This window comes from Simochromis diagramma, unplaced genomic scaffold (assembly GCF_900408965.1).
Source record: "Simochromis diagramma unplaced genomic scaffold, fSimDia1.1 OVJJ01000802.1, whole genome shotgun sequence".
In the NCBI taxonomy this organism is placed as follows: domain Eukaryota; kingdom Metazoa; phylum Chordata; class Actinopteri; order Cichliformes; family Cichlidae; genus Simochromis; species Simochromis diagramma.
In genome coordinates, this window is record NW_024387492.1 from 948,555 (window position 1) to 965,055 (window position 16,501).

A 16,501-nucleotide genomic window follows, 5' to 3' on the forward strand; every position below is an offset into this window, starting at 1 on the left:
CATTAAGGTGACATGCATTTTAAATTTCAAGTCAGAACACAGGACAGCAAACATCAAAATGATGATTCTAACAAAGTAGCAGCAAAGTCATGAACACACAGTCGGATTAGTCATCCACACAAAATCCAGTGACTGTAACTTACTGATCATAAAGTCTGCCCATGCTGATCATGTGGCAGCCGTCATCGTTAAGGGAGGTTCGATAAGAACATGGATTACGCTCATTTCTAACAAACAAGAGGCGAGTGCCACAACACGTCACCTTCCCAGAGTTTATCTTATACAGAGGCTCAGTGAGGGTCTTCAGTACGCCTACTGTATAATAACTGAAATAAGTGGTTTTACCTCCATTCCTTCGTCCCACAAACAAGACAGCAAGTGGGTGGGGCTTCTGTGCACCTGAGATGACCCTATAAGACAGGGGCGGGGAACTCCAGGCGTCAAGGGCCGGTGTCCTGCAGGTTTTAGATCTCACCCTGGGTCAGCACACCTGAATCACATGATGAGGTCATTCCCAGGCCTCTGGAGAACTTCAAGACATGTTGAGGAGGTCATTTAGCCGTTTAAATCAGCTGACACATCTAAAACCTGCAGGACACCGGGACCCTCGAGGCCTGGGGTTGGACACCCCTGCTACAAGAGAGCCCCCCCCCCTTCTGACATCACACAGCGCAAAGATTAGCAAAAAAGTGCCGTTGTTTTACATCCATGCAGGGGTGGGTGGTAGCACTCGTCTCTGTCAAATATTAAAAAGCAAACAAACAAAAAAACAACAACAAGCAATTATTGAAAACGTGCTTCATCTCTCGAGTGCAGATGTTTTTCCCCTCAGCTTACGTGACACTGTCGAAAGAATTGAAGAAATCTGACGTGTCTGAAGAGCAATCGGGGAGTAGAAACGAGCAAATTCACCCTCCTGCTCTTATGTGAGCTTCATGTACAGACAAGTGCTGGCACCCTCCCTGCATGGACGTAAAACAAACTTACATAAAGATGTTAACAGCCTCTTTGTGTGGACAACCACACGTGTGCCTGCATGGGCTCGTCTCAAAACCATCCGTTTCCATGGTGACAGCAGAGAAGTGCGTTAAAATAAGAAAGACGGACAGCCTGGAGGGGACAGACAGACATGTGGACAGGCTTTGTTCTATAAAGGCTACCGGTCAGAAAAAGGGAAGGTGTGCGATGACAGCAGCTGTCACTAACGACGCGGATCTCTGCCAAGAAGGCTGCTTAAAAGGGGAGAGCGGCAGTCTGCAGACACGTGACGAGAGGAGGGATCACCGGAGAGGGAAGGGTGGATGTAAACAAAAACATGTGAAGAAACAGATTATCATTATCGTGACGGCGCCTCAGCGTCGCTGAAGTGGAGCAAACAAAGATTCCTCTTAAAGAGCACAGATCCATCTGTCTGTGTAAACCTCATAAAACAAGTGCACGCTGGGAAAAACGCAGAGCTACAGACGTCTTTGCTGTTTTCACGTATACAGCATAGAAAGGAATACTGAGAGGCTCCGTCAACGTTTACACAGGAAAACAAAAGACTGCATATCCCACAGTTCACTGGGTTAAACTGACCATAACAGCAGATAAGTTCTTATCTGCTGTCATATCAGCTGTGTTTTCACAGTGTGGCCAGCAGTAGATAACCGCTGACCACCCAGTAAATCTGCAAACACATAATCTAATGCAAATTTGTCTAACAGCAGTTTCCAAACAAGTGTAAAAAGCTGAAGCCTGTGTAAACACGTCATATCTTGGACTTTATTTATTCAAATTTTAGCGTCTACCTTTGTAAGATAAAAGTCATCTGTTAAAGACATTTTATGCTATTATTCAAATGGAAATGATGCTTCGCTTCCTCCACAGCTGTGATTTACAGCAGGCACCAGGACCTGTTGTTTAGTCATAAGTATACGGACATCAAATCAAATCAAATCAAATCACTTTTATTGTCACATCACATGTGCAGGCACACTGGCACAGCACATGCGAGTGAAATTCTTGTGTGCGAGCCCCACAAGCAACAGAGATGTGCAAACACAACAACACAAACGAGCAAAATACAAGAATGGCCGACCTGAAACTAATAAATATATGTACAATATATAATAGTGTATGCATTTCTGGATGTGTATACTAAATATTTTCGTGTGTGTGTGTGTTAAAAGACTCACAAACCCAATCACAGGAAGCTGCACTGACACCACAACTGACTCTCCAAGTAACTCTTTTCTGAGTAACACAGAAAATGTCAGATACGAGTACAAATAGAACATTTCCTTCTTTCTTTACCTCTGAAGTGTAGAGATGGAAACTATGGAAACGATCAGGATGTCCCGTCTCCTTTGTGCCCAAATCACGTTCTTGCCCCGAGGCAGCAGAGGCGATGACCCACTTTGGATCAAAACCTTTTGTCTCCTCGCTGCGACGTTGACATTTTCAACAATCAGCACATTTACACGTAGTACTGTCATCACTGAGTGCAGACAGCTGGATGAACAATATAACCAGCATCACTTGTATTTTCTCAGTTAACAACTGCAAACAGTAACGTTTCCCTAAATGAAGACTGCACAGTGAAGCAGGTTCACACATTTTTTATTATTACTCCTGTTTTCTGAGTACTTGGTGATGCTTCTCTCGTGAGTCTCTCATCCTGCAGACGAACTTCAGCTCGACTGACAGCAGCCCCTGAAGCAGGCCTCCACCTGCCGTAGGTTCTGGTTAGAGCAGATCTCCAGCTCAGAGCAGAAGGACCATCACTGACAGCTGGAGTCTGAGTGCGTCTGACCAGAGGATCAGATCCTCTCTTGGGAAGCAGAATGATATTGAGACGACCAGCACAGCAAAAAAGGCTGGGTTAAAGATAAGAACGGAAGCACTAGGGCTCGCTGTGTGGGTGGGGCCGGACCTTCATTACCCCACCTGGTGATGTTTTGTGAGCACAAACAGACATGAAATCCAAAATGGCGTGACAGCTGTTGATATTCACAGGAGTGAACCAGTAAATCAATTATTTACATGACTGAGCAGCATATCCACCACTGGAAAAGCACATTTCCAGCATCACTCCAGGTCACGCAACAAGAGTCGGTGTGCAAATCTGTGAGTAAGCACAAGTGAGACCATGTCAGACACACGTTTTCCAACCAGGTGATAAATGAAATGCACGTACACGTGTAATAGATGACACAGCAGGCCAAGTTCATGATGTGGAGAGGATGGACGTTCTCTCAGGGTTCAAACAAAGGTTATGGAAGTTCAACGGGCTGGAAGACTACAGCCCTCCCATGAGTAAATGAGTACGTGTGTGTGTGTGTGTCTGGAGCGTCTTGCGTCCTTTCTGCATGGCAACAGCCTATGAAAGGGTCACGAATCAGAACAGTGAGCTCTGCCACTGCGGACCTGATTTTGTTCTTTTCCACATTAACTCCATGTTTGTTAGAAACTCACTGGCCTTTGATACCAACTCACCTTCAAAACAGTACAATTAAAAAATGTATTTAAAAATATGTAATTATACATGTTTATAAAAAGCCCCACAGGAGACCGTTTGCATTCACACTAATGCAAACGAGGCCTTTCATTCATCGAGTGCTAACTGTTACACAGGAAACGTCAGTCTGCTCGGTATGACAGAAAAACCTCAAGTGACAGAGCAGGTGACGGAGCAGGTGCTGAAGTGTGTGGGAACTGTCTGCAGTTCCTTTGTTCTCATGCACAATAAATCAGCTTTGGTCTTCTGGTAAACAGAGCAGTTCCTCGTCAACATGCTGGTAAAAACAAAAAATCTCATGAAATCGCATCATGTTCTGTTTCTTCAAATCACTTCATAACTGAATAATCAGATCAGCACGACATCTACCAACACAATCAGCATGGTTAGCATGCAGCGGCGAGTGCTAACATTATATACTGATGGTTATTATACGTACAAGTAATATGTGGGGGGGGAGGAAGTGCTGTACTGATGCTGGAAACGGCTCGCTGAACCTGCTCTGCACTCTGAGGAATGTGGTTCCTGTTTGATTCGTCACAGACTCGTGAGCATCTGAGCCGACGACGTTAAACAGGGGGAAATATTTTCCTGCACATTAAATGGTGACGCTGGTAAAACATAGAACCTGGAACATCAGCACAGGCTGATAAGATGATCTTCACGTTAAGTAAAAAGAATAAATGGATAAATAAAAATATTTCTAAAAAGCTTGTGGTGCTGTTCAAATAATTCCCAGATGAAGGAAAATGAGCAGCAGCCAAACGCTCGTACACTACGTCTGGGAGATTATCTGCAAGCCGCTCTGGCAAGGAATCAGCCACAGAGCTCTTGTAAGACAACGCAATAAATATCTGTTGAAAAGAAACTTTCCTCTGAATATTGTCTCGATTTGAGCGAACGATGCAGCACGAGACACGTTTTAGGAAAATCTGCCCAAAGTGCCGTTACAGATCAAGAACGAACACATAATAATAAAATAAACACAATAATCCCTTTCCATCATTTTCAGTAGCATGAGGTATTAACTATTATAAATGACCACATCATTACAAATTTATAGCCTAACAAAGCCTAATTAGAAGCTACATTGAAACACATGACAGGGCTGCATGACACGTTAAAGTCTTGGTACTGGTCCTAGAACAGTTTTATTTACACGGCGCCAAATCACAACAGCAGTCGCCTCAAGGTGCTTTATACTGTAAGGCCGACCCTACAATAACACATACAGAGAAAAACCCAACCATCATTGGACCCCCTATGAGCAGCACTTTGGCGACAGTGGGAAGGAAAAACTCCCTTTTAACAGGAAGAAACCTCCAGCAGAACCAGGCTCATGGAGGGGCGGGGCCATCTGCTGTGATTGGTTGTACATATACAACTAAACTTAAGCGAATAGCTTGTGAAAGCACACAAAAGTAAAACCAAAAATAGACAGTGAGTCCTCGGGTATGCTTGCCCACTTGTAAGCACATTAAAGACCAGTTAACCATTTACAAAACAACAGAGCAGTTTCAAGTTTACAATAACCATCCAGACAAACGCTTTCAACCAATGATTGGCCAATTATCTGTAGCGATTAATAATTATATTGATTCTTCACAAAAAAGAAGTTTTAGCACCAGTTTAATTAACTCTGACTGTTGTTATAACGAGTTCCCAGGAAACCTGCCCGCTGTGGATCGAGAGCTGTGACACCTGAACTGTCTTTTGGAAACCTGGAAAGAAACAGCATCGTGCCAGTTACGACACGGACGCTCCCATTTTTCTTGGCCTGCGTGTGCCCAACCTGTGTGTTCGTGTGCGATTGGCTGGCGCGGCTGCAAGGAAACAAATATTTTAAGTTTAAAAAGGTTTCTGTGCCAAAGCCAGCTCTGCGAAGTAAACCGTTTCCTCTCTGTATAAACCACAGGAAAGCAAAATCAACACCAATGCCCCGAAATAACTTGTGTTTAGGAATCTCTAGGAAAATGTCTGACAAGCATAAACCAGTTGTTTAACTGGTGTCTGTCACTACCAGCGTAATCCAAAGTGGTTTTAGAGTAACGACATCTTTTGCTCTGCGCCCCGTCCTTCTCGAGCAGCATTCACTACAAAGCTGGCACCGAGTGTCAGCACAGCACACAAACAAAAGAAACTGGGGGCTCAACACTAAGAATAGTTCATAGTTCAGTCTGAAGCTCAGTTTGTCGCTACCTCTTTAGAGCAGCAAAGAAAAAACCATAACAGTCCCAATGCCTACTGTATGCTTTTAGGCTGTGTGCTGTCTGACAGTAGGATCAGTACACAACAATGACTAAATGTTGCACACACACTGATGTACAGTATGAACTTAAGTAATGAGCCCTTTGGGGGGGGGTCACCAAGTGGCATATGGTCAAAAACTGCTCAAGTTAAGCCCATTAACTGTAGCTCCTCCAAAATAAAAGCACATTCGAACACACCAGCTTGGCTCTCTGCATCCATTTTTAAAATCCCTCGGCTGTTTTGACTGGCGAGGAAAACAGGCCTTCAAACTGGGTTAGGGGAGCTGTGTCTCCCTCAGGCGCCCTTTGCTGGAGCAAATGTGACAGCGGGGCATTTTGGAGGGGGTTGAGCTCAGCTCAAGGGGAGGTTGGCTGAGTTTTGCCCTAATATGGACATGGGCTGGGGGGTGGGGGTGCTGTTGGGAGGGAGGCAGGCAGGCAGGGAAGAGGGTGGGCTGGGTGGAGAAGGGGAAACCTGCCTAGCACCACCACAATGGCAGCCTTGCTCTTTATCCTCCCCTCTCACAGCCTGCTTCACATACCAGCACAGGGTTCAACTGTTTTGCTCTGCTAACCACACTCTGGAGGCTCTCTGCACACTGAAGAGCTCTTCAGCAGCCGGGAGTCAGGCATCGAGCACAGTTCACTTTTAAGTACTTGTGCTGCTCTCTGAAAGGCTCTCACTCAGAAACAGTACATCTCATATCTGACAAACGGCTACGCGCTCCAGCTCGCTGTCACCGGAGCACAGAGCTGAGCCTCCTCAGCGGCCGCTCTCGGCTCTGTATGCCCTCTGGTTCAGCCAGCTGGGTCATTTCACACTCGCTCCATACAAACTCACCACTATCCCTCCTCTAACATCTGCAGGCAGATGAAGAGGGACGAAGATAATAAACAGACAAAAAAGTCACAGTGACCGTTATTCTGTTCGGTGAGTAGGAGGGGTGACGGGGGGGAGGGGTGTCTGCGGACATAGTAAACATCTCAGAGAGGTCTCTGTCAGTGCTGAGAGAAAGTGGGATAGATGGAGGGAGAGACTGCCAAGGCGTTTAAGAGTGCATGAGGAGAACAATAAACGGAGGAAAAGACTCGAAGAAAACGAGCAAGTGGGAAAGCAGAAGCAGGAGGCTGGTATTCGGAGAGCAGGGGGAGGCAGCGTCGCTGGCTGCTAGCAGCTAGTGCTGCGTAGCGCGGGACTCCAGGCGTAAAAATTCCTCCTACGTTTCTGTTCAATGCCACTTCTGTTCTGCCCAGCCCTGCTTGTCAACAGCAATGTAGATACAAAGGGAACCATGTCTGTGTGTGAAACCAGCGGTAGCAAATATGAATGTGAATGCATCAAGCTAACTTCCCCAACACATGCCCTTTCTCTGAGAGCTACAGAGGCAGCAAGGTTGTCTTAACATGCTCAGATAGATGTGCTACTGCCGCAGACTGCCTTGAAGCAATGACATCAGTAGACTGTGACTCGATGATACTTCAGATACTTCAGATAAAGAAGTTCTTATTCTAAGAGAGGGAAAAACTTTTTGACAGCTGGATAAGGAGACTGGCACCTGTGTCTGTCAGGTAACTATGAAAACAAGACAGCCACGAAACCAAAACCAAACAATCGGCCTTCGAGGACTTATCAAGATCATCCAAATATGCAGGTTGTTTATTTATTCTAGAGATTCTTCTGAATGATCCTGTGGTTGCAAAAAAGATCTGCCACCTTCATCTCTGACCACACAGATGAAGGTGGCTGAGTGGCTGTTTTCTCATAAATGAGAAAGTATCCCCGAGTGTTTTATACCCCCAACCAGAGGGTGATGTCATAGTGACGACCTCCATCTTTTATATTCCAGATTATGAAAAAGGTCACAGTCGAGTCCAAAGAACCGGCAGTTCTAAACAACGGCTAGAAGGGACACAAACCAAAGTAATTAACACACGATTGCTAAACAAAACTAATTTTACCACAAAGGTTAGCTAGCATATGGTTAGCGTCACTGCAGGTATCACATGGATGCAGGCACTTCTCTGAGAGCTATGTTACATTCACTGAAGCATTACATTAACAGACTTGCCTTAAGGTCATGACATCAGTAGACGTGCAGATACTTCAGACAAGAAGTCGAGCAAACATGCATTCAAAGGAGACAGGGTCAGGGAACAGCTGATAAGGAGACTGAAGGATTAAAAAAGCATTAAAGCCTTAAAAAAACAATACAATATCCACATCAATCTGTTTCACATGCTGGTCAAACACAGCCTTTTGCTCATTTCTGTATTTGCTCTCTACCAGTGAGGCCCGGCAGCCAGCGCTTCTTTCCCCTTCATCACTCCAATAACATATTTTACTTCTTATTAACTCTTTGCATTTTCAGTACACCGACAGATGAGATTGCTGTTCACAGCTTAGAGAAACGCTCTCAAAGTAAGTTCTGTAAAAACAGAGCGAGGTGCTGCTTATGAAAATGAACCTATTTAAGGCTTTCCATAAACACTGCTGTGAGGGCCGGTGTCATCGCTTCAAAGCGTTCTGCGAGGACACTTGCAGCTCCCTGGTCTGCTGGCCTGACCCAGGCACACCACGGGGCAGCCATTGTTGCTGCTACAGCAATCTCACATTGATTTATTTTCAAGAAATAGATATAGGTCTTTCCTCTGTATCTTACTTACACGCTGTTACGGCCCAAACTGCTTCAGTGTGTGTGCACAGTGTAAATCCAGGGTTTCTCATTGATCTAGATCATAAAGTACTGAAAGGTCATTTTTGTATAAATATTTTAAATGATCAACTTTCCCCTTTTTGTTTGCAGTACAATATTCTGTAATGGAAATTTCTGCTCAAGAAAATCAAAAGTGGTCGAAATGAGCAGTTAAGACTTGGGAAACATTGTTCACAGCGCATCAATCATTAGTGAAGCATCACACACAGCAAATGAAATGATGACAATAGCTGTTTATTGTGGTTTGGCAGGGCTGCAGTACGTAACAGAAAGTCGATTTTTTCCTGTAACACCCTCTGTCGGGAATTCAAAGTAATTACAAAATCAAATTATCAACATTAATAATCAACATTAATCATCACAATCCCAACATACAGTAATCGGGGTCAGAGTTTAAGCCTGCAGCCCCCCCGAGCTGCTGCTGGTTAGATCTCGCCCACTAGTTTTACAACCTTCACTGCAAAGCACGACAGCCACCCATTCCTGCCCTCACAGACTTTAAGCTTGTCATGAATAATAAACTCTGAGCTTCGGGGTTCCTGCTGAGATCAGTGACTGTGCACAGGCTCTGATCCTTCTCAGAGTCGTCCAAATCCAGAACAACAAGTGTTGTGGCACAGCTGGCTAATCAAAGTTAAAGATATTATAAAGTCAGAAATAATGTGTTGTGTATCTGAGCAGTAAGTCCAGTTTGATTCCCAGCCGGCTGGACGGTTTGCTACCCTGACCTTGTTTCCCATGTTTCCTGTTTTCCCCCCACTCCATCCTTCGGTTCATCTCGCAGCAGAATTATGCTTACAAAGAAAAGTGTCTTGCACCACATGGACTAGGAAGCATGACACCCCGTAGCAGAAGGCTGACAGCGTTTAGTGTTAAATGGTGATCGCCTCTACGGAACCAAACACAAATATAATTACACTTTTACACCCACGAGCAACAACATAAACACCAGTGACAACTGGATCAAATGACATTAATCACTGCACGGGCACCAGTTAATATCAGGCTGCATGTCGACAGTCAGTTATTAAAGTTTAATGTGTTAGGAGCAGGGAACGTGGGCGGAGTACGTATCTATGTGAGTTTGACATTTCCAACATGGACGTTGCTGTGGGGTCTTCCACATATGCAGTGGTTATCACCAAGCCCGGCGGGAATTATGAAATTACAGTAAACTGGAGAACTTGGCAAATCCTAACGGTCTCATTTTCACCAACACTGAGGGAGCTGCTGAACAACAGCTGAGCTCAGTGAGCTGTGAAGGATAACTGATGCAAGAAGAGCAAGAAGGGCAAGGCTTGGATTATTCTTTGCTGTGGACAAGTGCTCATGTCTGTTGTACTTTTATCAAGCTTGCAGTTATAGTAAGAATAAAACCTGCAGTCAGTGTGATCAAGCCTACAAGGACAAAACTGTGTTAAGCTCCAGACGCTCCAAACTGTCGCCCCACTCAGGACACTGACATGTGTCACCGAGTCCACAGGAGAACGATGGACTTTCCTGACCAGCTAAACACAAACAGAAGTGTAGACTAATCCACTGCTTCAACGGTAAGTAGCTAACATGAGCAAGGCTAGCACCAGCTAGCTTCATGTTCAGTGTAGTGATTCCTGTGGCTCCGTTTATTCTGACACAGCCAAACAATCCTGAGACGCAGCACTTAATCTTTGCTCATTTTCAACATTTATTACAGTCGTTAGTGAGGAGATAAGGGAGCTGCAGTCTCCAGCAGAGAGCAGGGACAGGTGGCTATAATAAAGCCCCCAGCAAACCAGTGTTGTACAACAACGACAATTAACAAGGCTTCACAAAGAAGCATCTCAGCTGCCAACAATCACAGGTGACAAAGTTTAAGCGTGTAGTTGGCTGATCCCTCACACGCCTCCCTACAACGACTGTCACCCACAGCTCAGTCTGACTCTTATCTTGTAGTTTCTGAACTTTGAGCTGCTCTTCCAAAGCGTTCCAATTTTCCACTGGCCCAGAAAAAATGATGCTGTGGGCATTTGGAACCAAGTGAACTGCCAAAGCAATTTTGTGCAAACTGTTGTAAGTAGTTTGAAATAAGCACTTGTATAAGGACTTGGGCTTCAGAAACATGTTAATACCAGACATAACGCAGACCTCATAAGAATGAATCTCAGGTTGGTTACAAAGTAGCAAAACCTGAACAACAACCAAAGCAACCGAAACAAACTTAAATAATTATGTAAAAAAACAAACAAACCACAAAACCAACTATTGCTGTGTTATTAGGCCATGTGAGACAGCTTGTGGTTATAAAAGCGGATGAATTCAAATCATGTCATTGACTAAAAAAAGTTTCCTATTATATAATAAACTTCAAAACAGCCAATTGGGCGTCTGTGTTCCCAGTACAACAGCACACCAAACCAAAAAATGACTACTAACAGTAACACACGAGCAGCCGAGATAAACAGAGGTGACCATCACGACCACGGCTCTGAACAACAGCGACACAGAGCAGCGAAACTGCAGCAAACAGCCAGAGAGCTGCTGTCACGCTGACAGGATGCAAGCAGAAAAAGTGAAACGTGAGTGGGAAGTGTGCAGGGTCATGAGGCAGAACGGTTGTACACACACGTATTTGCACACACAGACAGATAAAGACACACAGACGGGTAGTTCGGCGTAAAACAGGAACTACGGCAGGACGGCCACGGTCTAGTACACACAGATAACCAGAGTAATATAACCAGGAGGCTTAAGAACAATATTCGCGGTGAACACTAAATGTTGGAGGATTAGGCTTCAAAAACATTTTAAGCTTTTAAGAGAATAAGCTGTCCTAACAGTTAGGATTTATTTATCTTGCTCAGCCAGACTGAGAGCCTGAAAGGCTCATTGTTTCAGTAAGCACTCAATTAAAGCTGAAATGATCACCTTAATTAACAGCAGACATTTGTTGTTGTCACTGCAGTAAAAGCACGGGTGTCATGGATAACACTGGGAATGGCTCTGGTTTATTAAGGTGTTGCAGTAGATGGAGGCAGTGTGACGGAAAGCAAACGTGCACAGAACCAGGGCCCCAAAACTGACGCAGCCAATTATACTCAGCCACCTTTGCTTTCCATACAAAGGTAGTTTTATTCTTGGACTCGAGAGCAGCTCAGGGTCCTTCTTCAGCTATTGCTGGGCCTTGGTGCCAACCCCCAGCTGAAGGCATTTTAGCTCACTTCCTTGAAAACAGAAGGGTGGGTGGGCCTTTGCTAATCACAGCCAGATTTTAATTAATATAAAAAAACTAAACATAAAAGCAGCAGAAGAAATTATTCTGAGCAAAACAACAAATCCTCCAACATAGGAGGGAATTTTTCCTCCGAGAACATTCCAAAAACATCGCAGTTTTATCTGCATAGAGGAAACAAACACGCCTTCCAGCACTGTGTTTTCAGAGTGGGGTTTATTTTACCCAAACACAAAATATACTGTAGCTTAAAAAAAAAAAAAAAAAGGGCTAGAAATACCATAAAATGCAACAACGCTGGATTTCTGTTGCACCAAACATGGCTACATGCGCAGCTACATGCGCAGCCACCCCCAAACATCAACTTAGATCCCAGAAAAACCCGGAATACAAATCTGAACACCAAGCTCATTTTGGGAGACTTCCCATTTATAGCACGCCACAACAGATGTAATCTCTCAGACACGTTCTCACTATTGGACTCACTCAGGTTGGTTTGTGCGACGGTGCATCCTGAGCACAGTGTGCAGGAGGCAGAGCGTGAGCACTGACTCGCTGCGAACGCCCGACGCTATTATCTGCAGACCTCTCACGCAGATGTCCACACACAACTCGCTCGTCTTGGATCAAACACGCTTTTTGTACAACTCTTGTACCCCTAAACTTATGAGGTCTCAAAATGCTGGAAAAATAAAGCATCGAGCACCTTTGAGGGGAAACACTGACACTTCAAATGATCGAGGTAAAAATTTTGCACGTCTGGATTGGACGGTAACTTTTGTTACCAAACTGCATCGAACATTCTGCACCTTTGCTGGAAATGTCTTTTTAAACAAAGTTCAAAGCTGCAGCTCATATATGAAAACAGCTACACAAACACACAGAATCTGTTAGCTGAGCATCCGAGGCTCTGGAGCCAGGGAGAAATCTGTCCTGTTTTCTCTTCCAGCCCAGATGGCAGCATTGGCTGAGTCAGCAGTGGCGGATGGTCCACAGCAAACTGGACGACTAGCTGCTGATAACAGGAGGAGAGCTCTTAGCCAGCTTGTTCAGTCTGAATGAAATCATGACTTTAACAACTCTAACACAAATCCTTTCTTATCCTAAAAGGAAGCACACATTCAAACTATTATAACTGCCAAAAGCCCTCATGTTTGACTTCTCTAACGTACTTTATGCAAATATACTATTTCCATTCCGCACATACATCAGTAACGGCCCACACTGCTAAATGAACACAGAAAGAAGAAGCATCATTTTGCCCAAAATGTGCCATGCATAAATAAAATGTGCCAGACAGTCTGCAGAAGCTGCAGGCTGGCCTCGGCTGGCGTCGACGGTGAAATAATGACACGACAAGACTTCCCACTGCTTGCACAGCTTAAGCCTCAAGATATTGGACTTGGCAATGGTGCAGCGCTAGCAGGAAATCCTTTGGGATTTCTCATGTCGTATCACAAAGCGACTTGTGATTCATAGCTGGACTCGGGCAAACAAAAAATTGCTGCTGCGGGCAGTTTCATTTGAAGTCTGAGAGCAGCAAAAACTGCAAATACCACATTACCTTTGAAACAGCCCATGACAGGCTAACGTGGCGCTCTTCAGTAAAGCTGCTGCTTCACTCTATGAGCAGAATGGCTGCCAGGGCGGCACCGGCGGCTCCCCTGTGCAATCACAGCAGTTCACACTCAACATAAAGATAATGTTTTATCAAAACTAACATGCAAGTTTGGGCTAGCTTGACACTGACAGTTTCTGTTTTGTTGTTAAAGGAATAGGAAACAGACATCTTTAAGCATCTTTATTGTCATGTTACAAAGCATCTCACAGTGGAACTGATTAAAAAAAAGTCTTCCCAAGCTGTGACGTACAGCAAGTGTTACACAGTGTTACACCATGTGCTTCCCTCAGGCAACCTGTAATACAACAGCAGGTTGAAAAACCACAAAGTACAAATATGCCACTGTTCGACAGGGTGTGAGATACCATATCCTGTTTTTCTGTTGCAAAGAAAACCTTGAGCAGTGAGAGCGCAGAACTACGAGACTTTCAACTGATATCTGGCAGCTTTCTGACAGGACGATGGGCGAGCAGAGTGCTGGACACGCCATTCAAATTGTGCCATGCCTAATTTTTAAAGTCTGACACATTTTTTGCTCGTGTTCTCATTTTAGCTGGGAATGTTGGGATATGTGGAATGGTTTACAGCAACCACAGGCAAAGAAATATAAACTGATACTTCAGTTACTTTAGCCACATTGTTGAAACAAAGGTAGATAGTTTCGTTCTTGTCACACCCAGTGTACAGAACACAGCATGCATCACTCTGATGCTCCTCAGGTCACTAGAACAATATGCATTCATAAGAATATTTAACAAAGGTCCTTCCCAGTAGTGCAGAGGACCTCTTATTGGACCAAAAGTCTAATAAAGTCAAACAGAACTGGCTTAAATGCTGCAGCATGTATGACTCTGCGTGTCCGAGCACATCTCCACGGTTTCAGTGTGAACACCACTACTAGTTCTGCTTGGCCATGCAAAGTAACATGCAAAGCATTTCAACTTCCTTCATGTGAGATCAGGTTCATTCACACCAGCTATTGTCTAACATGCAGAACTCTGAAAAGTTAACCAGCATTCCAGAAACGCTGCAATTACTCCCTGAAACACTGACTGAAACAGGACAAATCTGCTCACACATGCCCCCACACACACACACACACACACACACACACACACACACACAGAGTTGGGAAGTGCAGCTGTTGCTGTATGTCCTCTTGAACAAAAGAGCGCCATTTCAGTACACCAGGGCCTTGATGGACACATTCCTCTTATTGCCTAGAAAAATTTGCATATCAAGGTGGTTTTCAAATTGAGAGATCTGAGTCAAGACAAGTCTGTCAGTCTGCCTGTGCTGCAGGCTGTGAACAAATTTGCACCCGGCTCTTGGACTATGTTTGGTTAATTCCTCTGGCAAGCCACAGTGAATCTAGATTCCACCACCTACATGGCAGCACTGCAATGGATGGAGGTACTGGGCTGAATGAACCAGGGGCGGGGGTGTGTTGTTGTTGTAATAGGAAATAATAAAGTATAGCCTGGAATAACACCCGGAGGGCCGACGCAGAGCTCCACATTGTAGATCATGTCAGGACACACAAACAGCTACTTTTATCAGCTGGAGACTGAGGCCACAAATACATTATAACCGCCTTTCCCCCTCTGCCAGTTCAAGAGGCAGCAATCAGTCAGAAATTACAGCAGTAGAAAGGAAATCATTTAATCCAACCACCTGCCTGAGGATGAACCGGACACTGTTATCAGTCTGCAGCGGTGTCTACACAGCAGTGATTTCAGACGGAGATAGTTGTTAAACTGTTATAACTTTTTCACCGAACCGGGTTCTAACATATACCTGCTATCAAACTAGAGCAAAAACAATGTGTTTCTATAAATCAACAACGGGAAAACAAGAGCAGTGTGGCTCGAACTTAACGCCTCCAGCAGTCCCGAGCTAAGTTTGTGGGCTAACCGGACCGTGAAGCTAGCACCACTAAGTAAACCTCGGAAAAGAAATCACAACATATGGGAATATCAATAGAACAAAACCGCGGGCAGATAAGACTTAGTACAACAATTACGCTACCACCTAACTCGTTTCAGGAGCTAATATTAGCTAGCAAGTTGGCGCTTCCTCCGCCTGCTCCCCATTACTCCATGTGAACTCGTTTGACAGTCCCCGATTTGTACGGGGTACACATTTTGGCAAGACACCAAGTAAAGTTAACCCACAGACCCCACCATCTTTGCGGCCGGCAAAACACGAATCAAAGTTGAGCAAACCTCAAAACTCACCGGTATGTCTGTCGGTGTAGGAGTCTACAGGAGCTCAGCACCGAAGCCTGGCTGTGTGCAGTACTTTCACCGACCTTGGCAGCTCTGTGTGTTCCCGGCAGCAACAGAAAACAACACTCTCATCACCCCTCCCTCTGCCAGCAGAAAAGCCATGAAGAAAGTCCAGTTTCAAGCCACGCCCACTCCCGTTTCGATTGGTCGATATTAGGGACAGTACGAGAGAAGCCAATTAAATTCACTCTTTTCTTCTTTTTAATATCCAATGATTGTGCGGGAAATTATTTAGCCTCCACAGTGCCTGGCAGAGCTTTTCTGTCTCAAACTGAAAGTTCACGATGAAAATATAATAAGCTTTATATGTTTTATCATTCATTAAACATAAAGGTTTATGCATTCAGGTAAGTTTAAAACAGACAAATCAGGCTACGACATAATGCGATTTGTCTGTATTACATATTCTCAGTGTGTTGAAACGTACAGATTAAATCGTCAGCTTTTTTGATGACTCATAAGGGTTTCTTGATTTATTTCACATCGATGACAGTAAACTAGGAAGAACATTAATGAGTTAATTGGGCAGAAAAAACCGCACAATCACAGAGAAGGATAATAATTAAAAGTTAAATTCCAAAATAAGGCAAGTTTGAGCTCTTTTGAATTTGTAGGACTTATCTCTTGGGTTGGGAATCTATCTAAGCAAGCAATAGTTTACAAATTGGACAAGAAACATTTAAACATTGCTTTGCTTTTCGAACAGGGACACTTTCTTGGTTCAGGCAAATCAACAGACACACACACACACACACACACACACACACACACACACACACACACACACACACACACACACAGACAGCCTTTAGAAATGTCAAGGCTCTACAATCAAAGCAGACACTTTCCAATGCAAGGCCAAATAGAGCTCACAGATGCTTTCTTGCCTGTGCTGCTGCTGGAGATGTGATTTTTGAGAAAG

At 44.4% G+C, this 16,501-nt stretch overlaps 1 protein-coding gene across 7 annotated transcripts in view; it reads right to left on the reverse strand.

Annotated features, from left to right (window-relative positions):
- fam49a (family with sequence similarity 49 member A) overlaps positions 1-15,661 on the reverse strand; it is a 40,751-nt gene extending 25,090 nt beyond the window's left edge. For 5 of the 7 annotated variants that reach the window (XM_040017388.1, XM_040017391.1, XM_040017390.1 and 2 more), the window contains exon 1: positions 15,529-15,661. The gene's annotated coding sequence lies outside the window, so the exon portion shown is untranslated. The remainder of the gene's footprint in view (positions 1-15,528) is intronic. The other 2 variants (XM_040017389.1, XM_040017394.1) reach the window with 2 other exon arrangements.
- Positions 15,662-16,501: the final 840 nt, after the last annotated feature.